The following is a 22001-nucleotide window of genomic DNA, read 5'->3' as shown; positions in this document are numbered from 1 at the left end:
TTCCATTGCTTCCATTGGAAGATAATTCCTTTTGATTTAATTCAATTATGATAGGACATTTCCCAAATTATTTGTTCCAATGAGAAGGAAATGGAATTTTTATCCCCAAGGGTCCATAGTATTTCAACATCTCAGAGGCTTCTCCATGGCTTGGCCACCAGTTGATTCTAGCTAAGCCATCTCCACTCCCTGGGCCTCCTATTCTTCACCTGCCCAATGAGGATGCTGGATTCTAATACCCCACTGCTGCTCTGATACTCTAGAATTCTAAGACCCCCAAGAGTCTTTGAGAGGCTTCATATCACCAAGAAAATGGTTTCAACCATATGAACTATTGGCTTATCATGGCCAGTGTCAGGGAGCCTTGATGTTTACCTGGACACTTACCTTATTCCCTGCTCTTCTGCAGTTGCCAAGCTTCAAAAAGCTAAAGAGTGAATGTATAGATATAACAGAAAGCAGACTTGTTCTGTATTTTTCCAGAAATCAGAATTAAGATAAATGAGTGGAAGTTATCAGAAAACAGACTTCAACTCATCATGAGAAAATACACTCTGTACACTACTAAAAATATTATCAATTATGTACTTCACATTATTTTGGACCTATTCCTGTGCTAATCACATTTATATATATTTATTCCTTATAACCAACCAATAAATCAGATGCTATCCTTATTTTTAATATAAGGAGATGGAGGCTCAGAAAGGTCAATTTACTTGCCCTAAATTATGTAGCTAAGTGGCAAAACTAGAATTCGGTAGTATCTTACAAACTTTAAAAAACTTTGATCTAGACCACTGTGCTCTATTGCCTCTATAAAGCTGTCCAAAAATATCTAGGATTGACTGAGATTCTTAAATCTGCTCCTTGATGTTTTTCATTAGTAGCAGAAAATTTCAGACAATGCCTCTTTTTAAAAATGTTTTTAGAACAAGTTCTGGCAAGTTTTATTAAAGAAAAATTTTGCCTGGTTTATTTCTCACCAGCCTATTTTGGCACGCTTCTAATGATATCAGAATCATCTAGATCAGTGACAGCCACTGTGTATAATCTGTAGTATTTTTCTCATGCCGTGCCCAATTCAATACTATTTTTACTATAGTGATGGACATTAGTTTTGGCCAACATTGCGTAGTTTTTTATTTTGGATTTCCTCAAAGCTGGCCAATTGTTAGTGGGGATGACTAATTTCACTTTGCCATGTCTGATCATCTTCAGAGTGTGCTTGTACCCCAGTACGTACTTTCCATTTTTCATAACCAGAGTTGATCAACTCCAGAGACTTTGTTATCTTCTCTGTGGCCGCCATCTTCCTGCCTTAGGTACAAGATGGCCCCTAACCAAGAGCAGCCACTAATACAGCTGGGAAGGGAGAAAGACACCAATAACTCTTGAGATATTATTATTTCCTATCCACTATTTTCCTTCCGGACTCTGACTAAATTTAAGTTAGACTTTCACACTTTAGCCTCTCTAACTTATTTACTGTATATCTTTTTGTCTTCCTATTCTGTATCCTGAATTTCTTCCGATTTAACTTTCAGGCCATCAATTCTCTCTTCTGTTGTGTTGAATTGGCTATTAAGCCCATCCACTCATCCACTGAGTTTTATATTTTGACTATTGTGTTTTTTAACTCTGGAAGTACTATTTAGTAATTTTTGAAATCTAACTATAGTTTTATCTTTTCAAAGATATCCTTAAACTTATCTTTACTTTTTAAAACATAGTACATTTATTAGTTTCTTATTACTGCTCTAACTAGTTATCACAAACTCAGTGGCTTAAAACAATATGTATTTATTATCCTGCAGTCCTTGAAGTCAGGATTTTGAAATCTGTTTCACTGGGCTAAAATCAAGGTATATGAAGGCTTGCTTTCCTCTGGAGGGTCTAGTGGGGGATTCCATTCCCTTTGCTTTTGCAGATTCCTGAGGCCACCTACATGCCTAGGCTTGTGCCCCTTCCTCCATTTTCAAAGTCAGCAGTGTTACATCTTATCTCCTCTCTGACCTTTGCTTACATTCTTACATTTCTTTCTCTCTGACACTGATGCACTTGCCTCCCTTTTAGAAGAACCCCTGTTATTACATTGGACCCACTCAGATATTCCAGAATAAGCCCCCCAGTCTCAAAATCATTAATTTCATCATTTCCACAAAGTCTCTTTTCCCATGTAAAGTAACATATTCACAGGTTCCAGAGATTAGAATATGGACGACTTTCAGGGGCCGTGATTCAACCCACCACAATAAGCATAGTTACCTTATAGTCCATGTCCAATAATTTCAAGATCTAAAAGTATTCCCAGGTTTGTGTCTGTTGTCTGTTTTTCAGATGGTTCTTACACATGCTGCTTGCTTCATTATATGCTGGGTTAAAAAAGGATGTCAAAAAATAACTTGCTTAACATTTTTAGTTGTTTTTATTAGGAGTGCTTGCCCTGAAAAATAGCTCACGATAACCAGAAATTAGAAGTTGAGTCTCCCAACAATCATGATAAATGTGTTGCACACTAAGATTAAGGCTATCACTGTCCTCATAGTGTTATATACATTATATCTAGAATGAAACCATGGAAGGGACTGCAGCCCTAAGTAGCAAGCTCCCAAACCCAGGACAATTCAAATAGGGATAATGAGAGCTGTTTCATTCATGTCTGTGTGAAGAGACCACCAAACAGGCTTTCTGTGAGCAATAAAGCTTTTTAATCACCTTGGTGCAGGCGGGCTGAGTCCAAAAAGAGAGTCAGCGAAGGGGAGATAGGGGTGGGGCTGTTTTTATAAGATTTGGGTAGGTAAAGGAAAATTAGAGTCAAAGGGGGGTTGTTCTCTGGCGGGCAGGAGTGGGGGAGCTTTTTGAGCCAGGATGAGCCAGGAGAAGGAATTTCACAAGGTAATGTCATCAATTAAGGCAAGGACCAGCCCTTTTCACTTCTTTTGTGGTGGAATGTCATCAGTTAAGGCAGGAATAGGCCATTTTCATTTCTTTTGGGTTCTTCAGTTACTTCAGGCCATCTGGGCATATAGGTGCAGGTCACAGGGGATACAATGGCTTCGCTTGGGCTCAGAGGCCTGACAAACTGAAAGGTGCATCATGTTTACTGTGGAAGAAACATTTTAAATTTGATGTTATAAATGATAATGAGTCTGTGTAAATACTCTTACAATTATTACTAAAAAGTCTTATGCCCATCACACATTCCTTAAGTCACTTATTGGTCAGCAGACATTTTATTGGACACCAATTATGTGTCCGTTACTCCGCAGTGACTACAAATACAAAGATAAATAGAAACAATCTCCGACCTTAAGGAGATCACCAATTACTTGGGAAAACACACACTGAATCTGTTACAACAGCATGTGGTTGTTACAGTGCAGCGATAAAAGCACACAGGAAGAGGTGCCTATCAGAATTCTGCTGTGCTTATCTGCTGATTTGGGTTGATTCTCACTCGATTTGGACAAAGGACAAGTTCAGGGCTCTGGGCTACTAAGAATCAATGGCAAGCTCTTGTTCTTGAACCACATCTGTGTGCCCATGGTTTGGCTCATGCCCTTCCATGTTCCAACTGCATGGAAGCTGTCAGCCTCCATTCTACAGTGTCAAAGACGGCAGGAGGCGGCAGTCGAGTCCTTTACCTGTGCACCTGCTGTGACTGGCACCCAGGATGGCCACTCTATCTTCTCTGCAGGTCTGTGCCACATGTTGGGCAGTCATCTAGGGAGAACAACACCTCCTTCCAAGGGCTTTTGTCTTTGCTCCGCAATGTCAGCAGCCCATCTGATTGATATCCCCTTTCTCTTGCCTCCAATCATGTGGTGACATTTTGTTTTCATAGGTCAATCTTAAGCCATGCCAGATGAGGGATGGACCTCTTTGGTGAATAGGATCACTCTTTTTTCCTAGCCTAGCCTTCCCATGGCAGACGGGTTTGTGAAAAGCAGGGATGAGATCAGCATTGAAAGAGATGCCATTCTAGGAATGCAGCAATCATGGCCTAAGGCAATCAAGAGAAGACATGGCTGCAGAATGTATGACACCATAAAATCTAAGATGGTAAGTTCAAGATGACCAGAAAACATTTTCCTGCACACTGAAGGTGAGACTTGCATTTGTAGTCATCACAAACAAAGCACAGTGACAACCTTTAGGGATCCATAAGAAGCCAATATTCACCAGGGCCATGATGGAGGATGCAGTGTCACGAGTAATGATGCACCCAGCATGAAATAAATGACATCAGAGAACTCCAGAGGCAAGTTGATCTATAGTTTCAACTCTAACAGGTCCTAAAGAGCCGTGGCATTGCCAGCAATAACAGCGTTGCTACTTTTTCCTTAAGATGAGAAATATGAAACAAGCCAGCCAAGGCATGTTTTACAATAAAGAAATGACGCAATGGCTCCTGAACCTGAGCCAGAAGAGACAGTGTCTGTACACTACAAAGACTCTTCATGTGCCCTAACTGCAGGATTAAGACATAATCCTCTCTTTTCTACCAATGATTCTAAATCTTTGTTGATAAGTCATAAAAAGTTATATGGCCCATGAATCTTATAACACATCTTTACTCAAATTGCTTTTAAACAGGGCCCTCCAAAAACATGTTTAAGATCTAGAAGGGTCCAATTCAAATGAATTCAAACTCTTACCCTGGTCTGAGCCCTGTCTTTTTTGTTGCCCAGGATCCAGCTGTAATTAACTCTTGCTGACTGGTTTCATTAAGATTCAGGAATCGCTGATTCACATCCAACTGTGATCAAATTCACTGGACAGAAGTCTGTTCATGTGCTAATTAATGAGCACACAGCTCTTTTTTCAATTGCTTCATCTTTGAGTGATTTTCCAAACATTCCTCTTGGGAGCTAATATATCTTTTAATTTTTTTTCCCTTATGCCAATTAATGAGGTCTTGGTTACAATCTGATTCAAACTGAATGTTCTTCTCCCTTTTGGGGGCTGGATGGAGCCAACAATTCTGAACTGTTTTCTAATGAGGTGATTGGAATATTTAGGGCTTATTCTCATTTTTAGTGGAGGTAGATACACTAAAATACTTCATATTCCAAAGTATAATCATAGGAATTGAGAACTGGGAGGAATGAATACACTTGATCTCTTGCAAAATATAAAACTTAGAATGGAGACTATCTATGATAACTCATAGCAAATGCTATTTAAATCCAGCATTTCATTCAAGTCATGTTAATAAGCAGCCATGTGATATAGGACATGTGATTTTTTTTTAAAGTACCTTGTTTGGATGGGTTTTAATTCCAGTTCCACCACTAACTATCTAAGTGACCTTAACACCTAAGAACATTGAACATTTATCAAGCCTCTGGTATAGGCCAGTCACTGAAGAAAGTGCTTATTTATGAACCATATCATATTTAATTCTCACATCCTAAAAGACAGAGGCTATTACAATATTTAGCAGCAGTAAATCTGTATGAGTCTTCAGCAATCTCAATTCTTGCTCCTCAGAAAAAAGAAATTTGACTGAGGGGCATAAGGTAGAGCAAGACACCAAGGCAAGTTTCAAAGCAGGAGTGAAAGCTTATTAAAAAGTTTTCAAGCAGTAGTAAAAGGAAGTAAAGTGCACCTGGAAGAGGGCCAAGTGGGCAATTTGAGAGTCAAGTGCATGGTCTGACCTTTGACTTGGGGGTCTTATACATTGGCAAACTTCCAGAGAATTGCATCCTTCTCCCCGATTCTTCCCTGTGTCAGGCTGTCCACATGTGCAGTGGCCTGTTAGCCCTTGGGAGGGGGGCTGCATGCGCAGTATGTTTCCTGGAGTTGTACACGTGCTCACATGAGGCGCTCCTCCCTTATCAGTTGAGTGTTCCTAGAAGAAGGTTATATACTAATTAAACCCCACCACTTTGCCTCTTAGCGCACATGCTTGAGCCCACTTGCCCAACTCCTGAGATGTTATTTGGAAGCTGGTGATCCTCACTTTCAGGTGTTTCTGTCTATTGGGAGACTGCCTTTCCCTGGTGCTGCCTGTAACCAATTATTATTTTAGAGAGAGGGCTTAACAACTGCCTATTGGCTGATGGTTGCCTGACATTCCTGGTTGGGTGAGGGGCAGGCTCTTCTGCACTGCTTATGTCTGCCTGACTACCTACCTACTGTAACATGATCCCCATTCTATAAATAAATAAATAAATAAATAAATAAATAAATGGAAAATAAAAAAAGAGGCCTAGAGAAATAAAACATTATGAAGCTATAAATTAGAAAGGTCAAAAAAATTTTAACTTTAAATTAAAATCTAACATGTATACAGATAAGAATGCATATCTTAAGTTCATGTAATAGTTTGGTGAATTGTTACAAAGTGAACACACTCATGTAACCACTCCTCATGTAACCCCAGGAGCTGTGCTCATGGCCCTCCCAAAGACTACCTGTTGCTCCTCCCCAAATGTAACCATTAGCCTGACTTCTAACACCACATCTTGGTTTTGCCTATTTTTGAGTTTTCATACAATTAGCGTTATACAAAATGTGGCCTTTTGTGTCTGGTTTCTACCACCTACAGAATTGATTCTTAAATGTGTTGGTTGTATACACCAACTTTCATTGTTTTTTTACCCATCACCATTTATTGAAAAGCCGTCCTGTCCCCACTGCTCCGCTGTGGTGCTTTCTCATAAATCAAGTGTGCATGTATATTTGGGTCTTCTGGACTTTCTGCATTGTTCTGATGATCTGTTTGTCTCTCCTGTGTCAATACGACATTGAAGTCTTTCCAAAGTCTTGATATCCAGTTAAGAAATTCTTTCAATTTTGTTCTTCTTCAAAATTGCTTGGCTATTCTAGCCCCTTTGCATTATCACAAAAATTTTAGAATCAGCTTCTTCACTTTTCAAAATACCTGGAATTTTTTATTGGATTTGCATTGCATTGGAACAGATCAATTTGAGAACTGACACCTTGAGATAAATGAACCTTTAATCCATAAACATCTCTTCATTTATTTAGCTCTTCTTTTATATTTTTAATAATGTTTTGTAGTTTTCAGCATAGAACTCTTAAACGTGTTTGTTAGATTTATTTCTAACAAAATCTATTTTGTTAAATTTATGAGATTTTTAAGTGTTATCCTTTGAATATAGCTTATAATTGTGATTTTTATAAATTGACTGTTTCAAACAACCTTGTTAAATTTATTTACTAAATCTAATAGTATATCTTTAGGTTCTCTGGAATTTTTTAAGCACAAAATCATGTAATATGCACGTAATTTTAGCTTTATTTCTTCCTTTACAATCCCTATATATTTTATTTCTTTTTCTTACCTTCTTGCATTGGCTATGACCTTAAGTAAAATATTGAGAAGTAAGGCACTATTCAAGCAAGTGTCTTTGTCTTATTCTGTTCTTACAGGGAAAAGTTACAAAAATTAACCTTTATATGTTTGCTGTGAATTTTTAAAAACTGATTTTTTTTTTATTAAGGAAGTTTTCTTCTATTACCAATATGCTAAGAATTGTTTAGGAATATGTGTTGCATTTTATCACATGCAGTTTCTACATTTATTGAGATAATTGTACAATTTTCTTTTTTATTTTATTAGTGTGGTGAAGAATTATTCAATGATAAACCAGCTTTGCTTTCCTGGAATAAATTCAATTTGATTATGATGCATTCTTTTTTTTTCATATAATGCTTTTTTTGGTTAGCTAATATTTTGTTTAGGATTTTTGCATTTATCTTCTTGAATGAAATGGGCTTCTAAGTTTGCTTTCTTATAAGGTTCTTTTTTTTTATTATTATACTTTAAGTTTTACGGTACATGTGCACAATGTGCAGGTTAGTTACATATGTATACACGTGCTATGCTGGTGTGCTGCATCCATTAACTCGCCATTTAGCATTAGGTATATCTCCTAATGCTATCCCTCCCCCCTCCCTCCACCCCACAACAGTTCCCAGAGTGTGATGTTCCCCTTCCTGTGTCCATGTGTTCTCATTGTTCAATTCCCATCTATGAGTGAGGACATGCGGTGTTTGGTTTTTTGTCCTTGAGATAGTTTACTGAGAATGATGATTTCCAATTTAATGCATGTCCCTACAAAGGACATGAACTCATCCTTTTTTATGGCTGCATAGTATTCCATGGTGTATATGTGCCACATTTTCTTAATCCAGTCTATCATTGTTGGACATTTGGGTTGGTTCCAAGTCTTTGCTATTGTGAATAGTGCCGCAATAAACATACATGTGCATGTGTCTTTATAGCAGCATGATTTATAGTCCTTTGGGTATATACCCAGTAATGGGATGGCTGGGTCAAATGGTATTTCTAGTTCTAGATCCCTGAGGAATCGCCACACTGACTTCCACAATGGTTGAAGTAGTTTACAGTCCCACCAACAGTGTAAAAGTGTTCCTATTTCTCCACATCCTCTCCAGCACCTGTTGTTTCCTGACTTTTTAATGATTGCCATTCTAACTGGTGTGAGATGATATCTCATTGTGGTTTTGATTTGCATTTCTCTGATGGCCAGTGATGATGAGCATTTTTTCATGTGTCTTTTGGCTGCATAAATGTCTTCTTTTGAGAAATGTCTGTTCATATCCTTTGCCAACTGTTTGATGGGGTTGTTTGTTTTTTTCTTGTAAATTTGTTTGAGTTCATTGGAGATTCTGGATATTAGCCCTTTGTCAGATGAGTAGGTTGCGAAAATTTTCTCCCATTTTGTAGGTTGCCTGTTCACTCTGATGGTAGTTTCTTTTGCTGTGCAGAAGCTCTTTAGTTTAATTAGATCCTATTCATCAATTTTGGCTTTTGTTGCCATTGCTTTTGGTGTTTTAGACATGAAGTCCTTTCCCATGCCTATGTCCTGAATGGTAATGCCTAGGTTTTCTTCTAGGGTTTTTATGGCTTTAGGTCTAACATTTAAGTTTTTAATCCATCTTCAATTAATTTTTGTAAAAGGTGTAAGGAAGGGATCCAGTTTCAGCTTTCTACATATGGCTAGCCAGTTTTCCCAGCACCATTTATTAAACAGTGAATCCTTTCCCCATTGCTTGTTTTTCTCAGGTTTATCAAAGATCAGATAGTTGTAGATATGCGGCATTATTTCTGAGGGCTCTATTCTGTTCCATTGATCTATATCTCTGTTTTGGTACCAGTACCATGCTGTTTTGGTTACTGTAGCCTTGTAGTATAGTTTGAAGTAGGGTAATGTGATGCCTCCAACTTTGTTCTTTTGGCTTAGGATTGACTTGGTGATGCGGGCTCTTTTTTGGTTCCATATGAACTTTAAAGTAGTTTTTTCCAATTCTGTGAAGAAAGTCATTGGTAGCTTGATGGGGATGGCATTAAATCTGTAAATTACCTTGGGCAGTATGGCCATCTTCACAATATTGATTCTTCCTATCCATGAGCATGGAATGTTCTTCCATTTGTTTGTATCCTCTTTTATTTCACTGAGCAGTGGTTTATACCACCGATCCCACAGAAATACAAACTACCATCAGAGAATACTACAAACACCTCTATGCAAATAAACTAGAAAATCTAGAAGAAATGGATAAATTCCTCAACACATACACCCTCCCAAGACTAAACCAGGAAGAAGTTGAATCTCTGAATACACCAATAACAGGAGCTGAAATTGTGGCAATAATCAATAGTTTACCAACCAAAAAGAGTCCAGGACCAGATGGATTCACAGCCACATTCTACCAGAGGTGCAAGGAGAAACTGGTACCATTTCTTCTGAAACTATTCCAGTCAATACAAAAAGAAGGAATCCTCCCTAACTCATTTTATGAGGCCAGCATCATCCTGATACAAAAGCCGGGCAGAGACACAACCAAAAAAGAGAATTTTAGACCAATATCCCTGATGAACATTGATGCAAAAATCCTCAATAAAATACTAGCAAACCGAATCCAGCAGCACATCAAAAAGCTTATCCACCATGATCAAGTGGGCTTCATCCCAGGGATGCACGGCTGGTTCAACATATGCAAATCAATAAAGGTAATCCAGCATATAAACAGAACCAAAGACAAAAACCACATGATTATCTCAATAGATGCAGAAAAGGCCTTTGACAAAATTCAACAACTCTTCATGCTAAAATCTCTCAATAAATTAGGAATTGATGGGACGTATCTCAAAATAATAACAGCTATCTATGACAAACCCACAGCCAATATCATACTGAATGGGCAAAAACTGGAAGCATTCCCTTTGAAAACTGACACAAGACAGGGATGCCCTTTCTCACCACTCCTATTCAACATAGTGTTGGAAGTTCTGGCCAGGGCAATTAGGCAGGAGAAGGAAATAAAGGGTATTCAATTAGGAAAAAAGGAAATCAAATTGTCCCTGTTTGCAGATGACATGATTGTATATCTAGAAAACCCCATTGTCTCAGCCCAAAATCTCCTTAAGCTGATAAACAACTTCACCAAAGTCTCAGGATACAAAATCAATGTGCAAAAATCACAAGCATTCTTATACACCAATAACAGACAAACAGAGAGCCAAATCATGAGTGAACTCCCATTCACAATTTCTTCAAAGAGAATAAAATACTTAGGAATCCAACTTACAAGGAACGTGAAGGACCTCTTCAAGGAGAACTATAAATCTTATAAGGTTCTTATCAAATTTTGAAATCAGGTTTTTCTGGCAGCATTAAAATCTTGAGGAGTGGTTTTTTTTTCTGTTTTCTGCAAGACTTATGTAAAATTGATGCCATTTCTTTTCTAAATGTTTGGTAGTATTCACCTGAGAAGTCATCTGGGTCTGGGGTAATCTTTATGGGAAGATTTTTAAATGATGCATTAATTATTTAGATTTTCTATTTATTATTGTGTCTGTTTTGGTAACTCTTGTTTTTCTAGGAATTTATACATATTACCAAAATGTACTGGCATAAAGTTGTTAACGATGCCTTCTTATCTTTTAAAAAAAGCCTTTAAAATCTTTCTAGCAAGCCTCAATTTCACTCTGGATACAGAGTTGCAGTGGACAGCCAGCAGGCATCTTCTGTCATCAGCCCTCCATTGGGAAGACAGCTTCAGCAACAGTTCTGGGAGAGGCTTGGGATAGAAAAAGAAAGGACGTTGCTGTAGATTAAGCAAATGTTCCAAGATACTCCATTAATTAAGAAAACCTTGGAGAATATTATACAGTCCCCATGGTCCTAGATTGTAAAAACGTTGTGTTGAGCTGAAGCAAGTGTCAAAAAGAAATGTGGAATGTCACTACCAAGACTTTTAGATGGCAAGCATACTTAATGGAAACACCTCTTTCTTAACTCAGAACACTTTCTGTAGCATGCAGATTTCTGTTTTAATTGAATTAAGCTGTGTAGTGTTCTGAGAGCACTTTTGGGACATTGCAGAGACACTCTCTGTAGATTACATGATTTGAAAATATAATTAAACAAAATTTAATGAAGTGGTGCAACTCTCAGAAATCAGACATGACTACGCTGTCCAGGTGCAGTAACCCATGCTTATAATCCTAGCACTTTGGCAAACTGAGGTGGGAGGATTGCTTGAGCTTAGGAGTTGAAGACCAGCCTGGGCAACATAGTAAGACCATGTCTCTACTAAAAATAATTTTAAAAAAACATGCTGGGCATGGTGGTGGGCACCTGTAGTCTTACCTACTTGGGAGGCTGTGGGAGGATTGCTTGAGCCCAGGAGGTCAAGGCCACAGTTAGCTGTGACCGTGCCACTGCACTCCAGGTTGGGTGGCAGAGCAAGACTCTGTTTCAAATAAAAAAAATTTTTTTAAACCACAACTATGCAAAATAAATGACATTATTTTTGTATATTACTACCTCTAACTCTCCTGGGCCATTAACAACTAATCTCGGTCATATTGGAGTTCCCTTCCCCTCTTTCCTCTGGGATTCCAGTAAGTTCCAGGGACAGGGTAATGATGGCAAGACTTACATGGTTCTGAGGCTTTGGGAAAGGGGACCTCTCATCTTTACACACTAGTTTCAACTTGTGTTATTAACAGAAACTTCCACTGTCCCAGCTGGCCTGTGACCAAGCATCCACACAATTTGTCCACAAGGCCTTCTCCTGATCTGTGTCCTCTCTTGGACCCATGAACATGATTCAACATCTCTTGTGTAATGGGAGGTGAACAAATGTCCAGTCCAACTGGTCACGTCATACCATTTCTTCTCCTAGAAGCCATGACTTCTGAATGTTGGAGGCTGCAAGCTTATTTAGGATTTGTGGCCTCCCTGAGGCTCACAGCCTGGGGAATGGGCTGCTTGTCCTGTTGTCTCCAGAACCTGTCCACCTGAACACCACACTTAACTCTTGATTCTCTCTCCAACCGCTTGCCCGGGAGGAGGCAAGAAAGCCTTGCGCTTAGCCATATCGTCTCCTCCCACGTTTTCTGCCAAATACGTGGTGCATGCCCTGAGTCTTTCCTGTTCCTCTAAGAACCTGGACTTATTTTGTTTTGATTTGCATTTTTAAGTGTCATTTATACATAAGAAAATGCACAGATCTTAAGCATTCAGTTTGAACAAGATACAGACCATTTTCTTTAACCCAGAAGGTTCCCAATAAAGGGGCCTAGACTTTTGAAAACTAAAAAAGCCAAAAATACCTTCCTCTGTTTTTCCTCTATCCTGTTCTGCTACTCCTCTTTGCTGTGATAACGAGCACACCCTGGCCTACTTGCAGCTACCTAACTGGGCCAAGTTATATAAAGAAACACCAAGGGCAGAGGTACCCATGAGATCACATTTTAAACAGTATCCTCAATATTAATCACCCAATAACAAAGAATGTTTCTCATGACATTCATGCAGTACATTACAGTCTACTAGGTGCTTTTCCACTGTTCATCTCATTTACGCTTACAGTGAGCCATTGTATTCATGTACAAATTATCATGCCTGTTTTGCAGGTGAGAAAATGGAGATCCAGAGAGAAGATGTGATTTTCTAATGCTTCACAGGTGCTAGATGTCAGGGATGAGACAGGATCCTGGTTCAAGCTCCTCCCTTTCCCTTTTCGGAGAATCTAATTGTCACTAGCCCACAGAAGAGAGAACAGAAAAGACAGTCACTGATGCAGAAAAACTGAAGGGCTCCCAAGCCGCCTTCCCTTCCCCAGCCCCCCATTAAGTTTCCTAGGACAGGGCTACCTCCTTGTACTCTCCACTGGTTCTTCCTGTGTGGTAAAGCTTCAGTGACCTCAATGAATTGCCCCTGTAGAGGGTGCCATGAAGACAGGGCCCAACAAATTTACTTCCAGGAGAGAAGGAGTACTGGAAATGAAGCAGAATGAGATGGTGGTCCACAGCATGGTGCGGGCTGAACTCCCCAGGCCAAAGCTAGAGTACGCACTTGCAGGCTCTGTGATTCTGGGTAATTTACCAAACCTCTTTATGCCTCTGTTTTCTCATATATAAAGAGAAGATAATAATCAAATCTCCCTCAAAAGGGTTATTGTGAGACTTACATGATATCATCCAGGTAAAATATTTCTCTGTCTGATGCAGAGTAAGCATCAATAAATGCTAACAAATATTGCCACCAGGTGTGATAGCTCACGCCCCTAATATCAGCACTTTGGGAAATCAAGGTGGGAGGACCTCTTGAGCCCAGGAGTTCAAGAGCAGCCAAACTGGGTGATATAGCGAAACCCCATCTCTACCAAAAATACAAAAATTAGCCAGATTTGATAGTATGCACCTGTAGTCCTAGCTACTTTTGGAGGCTGAGGTGGGAGAATCACCCTAGCATAGGAGGCCAAGGCTGCTGTGAACTGCACTCCATGCCACTGCATTTCAGCTTGGATGACAGAGCAAGATCCTGCCTCTCTCCCTTTTTTTATATATATATATATGTGTGTATATATATATACACACATATGTATATATATGTATATATGTATATGTGTATATACGTATATATGTATATATGTATATATGTGTATATGTGTATATGTGTATGTGTGTATATATGTATATATGTATATATGTGTATATGTGTATATATGTATATGTATATATGTATATATGTATATATGTATATATGTATATATGTATATATGTATATATGTGTATATATGTGTATATATGTATATATGTATATATGTATATATGTATATATATGTGTATATATGTGTATATATGTATATATGTGTATATGTGTATATATGTATATATGTATATGTGTATATATGTATATATGTATATATATCCTTTCAATTATATATATAATATATAATATACTAGATTATATAACATAATATGCTTTATAATGTATGATATAATATATCATTATACATTATATTATATTATACTAGATTATATATTATAATGTTATAACATTATAATATATATTATTGTTTATATATAACATATATAATATATAATGTTATAACATTATAATATATAATCTAGTATAAGATTATAATATAATGTAATATAATGTATAATATATGATACATTATATTATATATTATACCCATATAATATATATTATATAATATATCATATATTATACACATATAGTATATATTATATAATATATTATATATACTATATACAATATATACTGTATAACAATATTATAATATATAATTATAATATTATATATATAACTGAAAGGATGCTGTAAAAACATGCAGACACTAATCTTTCACTGGCATGTCACTAATGCTACAGAAAGACATTACTGTTGTTGAAGTTAAATAAACTACCAACACAAATCTGTAAGTTAAAAACGTTTTATTTGGGAAGCAAGAATTGCAGTTCAGGGCATACACACAGACCACATGGTCTTCCGTATGTCCAAAGGGCAGAGAAGTTTGGAGGTTTCATAAAAAAGGTAAATGTTACAAATTGTTTTGACAGAAAGTTCATTGGCACTAGTAAAGTTTTGGGGGCACCAGCAAACACTGATTGGTAAGTGATGGTGTCAGATTTCAGCAGATTATTTCAGTGGTTGTTAGAGAAAACTGGTTTGAGGTTAACAGCAGGCAGTTTCAGCAGCCAGGAGCACAGAGAATTGTATCCTTTAAGCAATGCTATGTGCCCTGAGTGTTTCCCCCCGGGCCTCTTGACTTTGTTTTAGTTGAATATGACAAGAAAGACCCAATTTGTATAATCAACCCTGACACTGTTTTGTAAATCCCCTTTGATGCACTGTTCTTTTGGGAAAGCTTCTGGGAGTAACCGGCCAGGGCAATCGGAAACAAAGGTGGAATTCAGTGGTTATGGGTGGAGGCCATCACTCTATTTTCCAGGGAGATCAGACCAAGAATGAGCACTCATGGAGGAGAGCAATGCTGCCCCCAGGAAGCAGAACAGCACTGAGCAGAGAGAACTGTGAGAAAAGCAGGCAGGTCTTAGCTAGTACCACTGGCCAGGCAGGGAGACATGGGGTGATGCATGGCTGGGTGAGCCACTCACCAGGCAAGAGCATTCATCAGGGCAGCTCACCCCAGATGGAGATGGGGACTGTGACCAAGGAGGGCATGAAGGTCAGAGTCATGTGTGGGGCTGAGGGGCCAGGTGGCTGCCTTTTGAGGTCCAAGGACAGGAAACTCTGGAACAGGGCAGAAAGGGGAGCCCAGGGTAAGGGGAGAGGGCCGAGCAGTTCTGATCTCTGACTTCAAGCTGTGCAGAAATGGAGAAGATCCTCTGTCATGTGGGTGTCCGAGGCACCTGGGCCTGAGGGAGCCAAGCTGAAGGGTGTCAGGTTTCACGTCTGCATAGCAACTGGGTGTTTAAAAGCAAAGATGTAGGTCAGATGCAGTGGCTCATGCCTGTACTCTCAGCACTTTGGGAGGCCGAGGTGAGCGGATCATCTGAGATCAGGAGTTCAAGACCAGCCTGTTCAACATGGTGAAAGCCCATCTCTACTAAAAATACAAAAATTAGCTGGGCGTGGTGACGCACACCTGTAATCCCAGCTACTCAGGAGATTGAGTCAGGAGAATCGCTTGAACCTGGGAAGAAAAGCCTGCAGTGAGCTAAGATCGCACCACTACACTCCAGCCTCCGCCACAGAGTGAGACTCCATCTCAGAAAAAAAAGTGAACTGCCCATTAGACCCTTTGCGAGATTGAGGAGAATTGGTTTGCCATTTTAGGAATTGTTTGGTCTTGGCTTTTTTTTTTTTTTTTCACTAAGGTATTGAAATCTGAAAGAGTCTTTCGGCTTATTATTGAAAAACATCAGGTCCTAAAAATTAGAAGCTGAGACTGAGATTTCAGCACATTTGAACTCATTGGAACGAGGTGGAAAAAATCATGAGAGGCAGATAGGCTAATTTGGAAAACAGGGAAAGGGAAGACAAGCTGTATCAGAGAAACACAGTGTCTGTCCTCTCCTTGATGTAACCTGGACCACATGTAAATCTTTGTCCACTGAGGCTGAGAGGCCTGCTCTGGGTCTAACCACTCTACCTTAGGGCCTGACTTGGCCCTGCCCTTTGGAACATTCCACAAACACTTGTAGAAGGAGTGAACAAATGACACGTCACTTAAGCTTCAATTCAGGAGTGTCACAAGAACTCTTCCAGGCAGCTAGTCATTTAGCACTGCACAGATAGCAATGTTTTAAATACTTTACCTTTAGTGATGTAATTTCATATTTCTTTCTTTCTTTTACTTTAGCATACTGTTTTATGGTGTCTTAAACTATCACAGAATTTCATGGATATACAGCACAAAGAATTGAGAAGCAGTTCTGCTAAGGAGCAGGAAGATATCAATCAGAACTGACATCCATGTGACACTTTACAGTTTACAAAGTGCATTTGTTGCAATTCCAGAGTTTTCAGTTTTGGAGAAGACTGATGTGAGGGGCATAGAAAAGAAGATCATTATCTTAGAGACACAAAAATGACCATGAGAAATTCATTTAAAATAAAACCACACGAATTTCATTACATCAACAAGCCCTGGTCATTTCCAGCACCCAGGTGAGTGGATGTTGTAAATTCTCCATCAATAATTACAGAAGGAAACAAATAAAAGGGAAGGGGCAGGGGGAGAAGAAGCCCAAACCTACATTTATCTCCAAGGTCTCTTTACAAAGGGTGAGCTGGGTGAGCTGGGAGTGAAAGCTCTTCTGAGTGTGGAAGATTTGGACCAGAGCAGCAGCCAGATGTCATTACTCAAGGCCAGGAGGCTCTGCTGGATGATTCGGTCTCCCCTTGGTGTGTGGCTCTTGGAGGTGAAGGGGAGCAAGCTTCCTGTGGGGTGAGGAGTGAGGCTATCACCTTGTCACCTAAGCCTTCCCTTGATGTGCTTGGAAAGCAAGTTTCTCTCTCTTCACTGGGTGGGGAGAATTAATTAGTGTTTGCAAAGACCTTTAAGATCTTTGTCAAAAGGGGTTTGGCTGGCTCTAACTATCCAGGTTCTAGCTGCCACTGCTTCTATCTCAACATGGCATCTCTGCCCTGGAAGATGTCAAACACGATTGCTGTTGTCAGGGGGTGTAACCAGCTCCTGTGGTTCTCTATCTGCATCTCCAATTACTGCTGAGATTCCAAAGCCCTATAGAGAGATGGCATCTTGTTTGGGGAGGTGGCGACACTAGACCTGTACTGCCATCCAGTTCCACTCCATGAGAAGGCAGCTGCCTGAGAGGTATACTTTGACAAGCTTCTCAAATGCCTCACACATTCAAAAGCAACTCCCCCATTACTTCTCATGGGGGCCAGAAATTTCTCCACTAAATATTCACTCCTTTATGGGTCTTGGATGCTTTTTTGAACAATATAGAGTGTGGTCATGAAAGGAGACCTTGCCCAGGAGCCAGGAAGCCTAGTGCTGAGTTTCCTCCCTTGTTTTGGTACTGGCTCTGCCTTCACTGGCCTGGTGACCTGGATAAACACGTTCTCTTTCTTTCTCAGTTTTTTTTTTCCTATCTAAAATGGCAATGCTGATGCCTGTCTCAAAGCACTGGTGTGAAGATTAGATGAGATAATGGATGTGAAAGCCAAGTGTTGGCAGAAATGTAAGCAGCATCATAGTTACTGAAATGCCCAGGCTAGATAATGCCCAGGAGGGATTAGCTGATGGCTCACCAGAACCACATGGGCACCTGGGGTGGTCACAACAGAAGACAGAGGGACTACAGCGAGGAGAAAGACTTCAGGAAAAGAAAAGAAAGAGAACTCACCACTGGCACAATCACAGAAGTTTTGTGGGTGGGGAGGGGCTCTAGAACTTTCCCCTTTTCCCCAGACAACTGTGTGCACTTACAGGGGAACCGAAGCTGCCCAGCCCAGCTCAGGCTTGACCCCTCGCCTTCCTGCTGCCCTGCATGTGTGGGATGAGGAGTGATGGCTGATGAACGCCTACTTGGTGAAAGAGCCAATAAGAAAAATAAACAAATGCACCTGAGTCGATGCAGACACATCACTCAGGTAATTTAGACAAAAAAGCCCAGTTTGGGCAGCAGTAACTGATGTATGTCAGACGGGAGTAATTGCTTTCTTTGTAAGAATTCCCGGATAATTTCTTCCCCTTTGTTTAGCTGAAAGAACCTGGCCTTGCATCTGGGAGCCTGCTTGCTAAACATGACTGGATCCTTAGAAATGAAAGACACAGCATGAGCTACTTTCTATAAACACATTGGCACATGGATTAATTACTACAAGGGGAATATAGGCCCCTATCTTTTATGTGAGAGGTGCATGGTGCCATGGGGCAGCAATGAGTGAAGGGAGGACAAATCCTCTTAAGATCACAGTAGCTACTTCTCACCAGGACCCTGCCGCAATCTAGGCTTTGTTCTGGATATTTTGCATTAAAAATCTTAATCTTCACAACAGGCCTATGAGGCAGAATCTAGGAATGAAAAGATCTTGAGTTTAGAAGCCAAACATTGGTGGATTTGATTCTGTATTCTACCATTTACTGGGTGAACTGGGCAAGCTACTTGCTTGTTGGAGCTTCAGTTTTCTCATCTGTTAAATGGAAATAATGCTGGCCTCAGTGTGTTGTGAGAATTAACTGTACTAATGACCATGAAGCAGCTGAAACCCTGCAGGCAGGGGGTAAATGATAGCTCTTGTGTGACCCTTTACAGAGAAGCATGCAAGAAGGATAGGCTGCTTGGCCAATGTCACATTGCTGGTAAACAGCAGAGCTAGGCTGGCCTCCCTCCCAAGGACAGATGTTTTGCTTAGAGGCCACTGAGCCCATACCTTTCATGACCGCCTTTGCAGTGGCTGGATATAAGTCTCTCCCCACTGAGGGTAAGACCATGCATTAGGTCTCTGTATCCTTAGCATCCTCTCACATGATACCTTCAGTATTCCTTAAGTGAACAGCAGAATTCAGGAGCACCTAGAATAGATGGACTAAGCTAAATGCAGATAATGGCATAACAGGTATTCACTGTGTGTGTAATAAATTCAGCATCTTCCACATTGGTGGGACATGAGGTCCCTTCACTCCATATCAAAAACAGTCTGAGCACCCCTAAGGCTAGCTTGCCAGGATGCAAGGACTCAGGATAGGAAGAGGGATGGACCCGAGCAGAATTGGGTCAGAGCTCAAAACTGAACCCACATAGAACTAGCACAAATGGGGATTCCATAAAGAAGCTTGTGACGAGCACACATGAGGAAGATCAAATGGCACAATGGATGGGAACATTCCTTAAAAATGCGAAAGCCCATGGCAATGGAAGGGATCACTGCTTAGATCAAGAGCAGAAGCCTGAAACAGTGGTGAGCAGGAGGCTTGTTAGTGCTTCCCTGGGTTGTAGGGAGATGGCAGGGAAACAAAAACCAGGGCAGAATCCCGGTCAGTGACTCACACGGAGAAGTCTGTGTTTGAGAAGCAAAATCTGAAAAGTCCCCTCCCCACTCCTCTCCTGTTTTCTGTCACATCCTCTGGTCTGAGGCTACAGTGAGGCAGCTCCCTTGGCCCCCAGTGGAATGCAGAGGCCCTTGGCAAAAACCCTCCCATTAAGCAAAGACGGGCGGCATGGTGGGACTTGGTCATCCTGGCCTAGTCTTTGCCTCCCTGTAGCTGCCAACTTTCTTCAGAGAAACAAAACCCTCTCCAGGCAGGCTTTGATAAGTGGTATTGTCCCTGCACCCCTGCCCAAGTCCCTGGGCACCCCACCAGGCAGGCCACCACAGCCCCTGCCTGGCCTGGCACATGGCACATAGGGTGTCTTGGCACATGGAGTGTCTTGGCACATGGAGTAGTGCCAAGTACCTGTAGTCATAGACTGGAACTCACTGGAATCCTGCCCCACCCCATGCTCCTGGCTGACAGCTTCCAACATGCAGGCGCTGAATCTGAAGACAGTGTTCTGACTGGAGCAGGCCTCATAATGAGCTGGTGATTTGATTTCTTCCTGACAGAAGGCGAAGTCTATCCCTCCCAGAAGAAACATCAGCTGACCCATGACAGGTCTCAGCCCCCAGAGGCCTGGCTTCAAGCCTGCTGGATGAACTCACACTCCTCCAAGTAGCTGCCACTGTGAGACCTTCAGAGAGTGGCTAACTAGGGTCTCACCTGGCCAGCTCCAACCTGCAATCATGAACTCGTTGCCCAGCTTCCTATCCACGGTACCTTTGGGACCCTGCTGCATGTCTCACAGATGGTGTTTGACTTCCTTCATCTGTGTAAACAAGAATTCTGCTTTATTCAAACAGAAATAATTGATTGAAGGATCTACTACGTACAACACACTGCCCTTGCACCTGATACAAGAGTTAGAAAATAAATGTGATATCCTCTGATGTAAAGAGGTGAAGAACCCCGTTGGGAGGTAGCAGAAAACATCAAAGAGTAAGTGGCTGTCAAAACAGAGATTGGGACATGTGTGCTGGTCAAGGAGGGCTTCTCGGGCAAAGTCATTCATGAATTGGGCCTTGAGGCACAGATGAGCAGGAAATGGCACAGGACACAGTTAGATGCCATTTTCCCACCACTCCAGTGACACAAATGGAAAAGGCTGACCATGCCGAGTGCTGGGGAAGAGGTGGTGCATAGCTTGTCTACCTGTTGGCTGTGGGAGTATAAAGGAATCAACCGCTCAGGAAAATAGCTAAACAGCCTTCAGAGGAACAGTCTCATACACAATGACCCAGCAATTCCACTCGTAGATGTATACCTTAGAAAAACTTTTTCACAAAAATGTTTACAGTAGTACTGTTCAAATGCCTACTGATGGAAGAATGGATAAGCAAACTGAGGGGTGTTCCTACAATGGAGTGCCATTCAGTAGTCAAAAGAGAGGAACTGCAGTGATCCCTAACAGTATGGACAATGCATATCAACTTATTATTAAGTAAGAAAAGTAAGTCCTAAAACATTGCAAACAGCATGACACCTTCTTAAAGCAGGTAAAGAGAGTTAAAATGTAATATACACATCTTAGGACTCCAAGGAATAGGTAAGATGAGAGGACAGAAAAGGAAAATAGGAGAGGTGCAGTGGCCTACGCCTGTAATCCCAGCACTTTGGGAGGCCAAGGCAGGCAGATTACATGAGCCCAGGAGTTCAAGACTGGCCTGGGCAAAATGGTGAAACCCTGTTTCTATAAAAAATACAAAAATTAGCCAGGCATGGTGTCATGCACCTGTAGTCCTAGCTACTCAAGAGGCTGAACCAAGAGGATTGACTGAGCCCAGGAAGTTGAGGCTGCAGTAAGCTGTGTTCACATCACTGCGCTACAGCCAGGGCAACAGTGCAAGGCCCTGTCTCAAAAGAAAAGAAAAAGGAAAACACAGAAAGAAAGTACATGGGATTCAGGGTGTTGACTACCTCGGAGAAGACAGGGATCAGGTGGGATGGAGTGGAGCACACAGCCAATGTCAGCCATTGCTAAGGCCCTAGCTTTCAGGCTAAATGGTAGCTTCAGATGTGTTCATCTTGTTACTTTAAAATGTGATCTGGCTGGGAGTGGTGAGTCACATCTGTAGTCCCAGCACTTTGGGAGGCTGAGGCAGGATGATCTCTTGAGGTCAGGAGTTTGAGACCAGCCTGGCCAACGT

General features: G+C 40.7%; 1 pseudogene; it reads right to left on the bottom strand.

The window, feature by feature from the left end:
• Positions 1 to 975: 975 nt before the first annotated feature.
• LOC134761854 (large ribosomal subunit protein eL30-like) lies at positions 976 to 1312 on the bottom strand (annotated as a pseudogene).
• Between the last annotated feature and the right edge of the window lie 20689 nt (positions 1313 to 22001).

Source organism: Pongo abelii, chromosome 7, assembly GCF_028885655.2.
Source record: "Pongo abelii isolate AG06213 chromosome 7, NHGRI_mPonAbe1-v2.0_pri, whole genome shotgun sequence".
In the NCBI taxonomy this organism is placed as follows: Eukaryota; Metazoa; Chordata; class Mammalia; order Primates; family Hominidae; genus Pongo; species Pongo abelii.
This window is presented reverse-complemented; position numbering and strand designations above follow the sequence as displayed.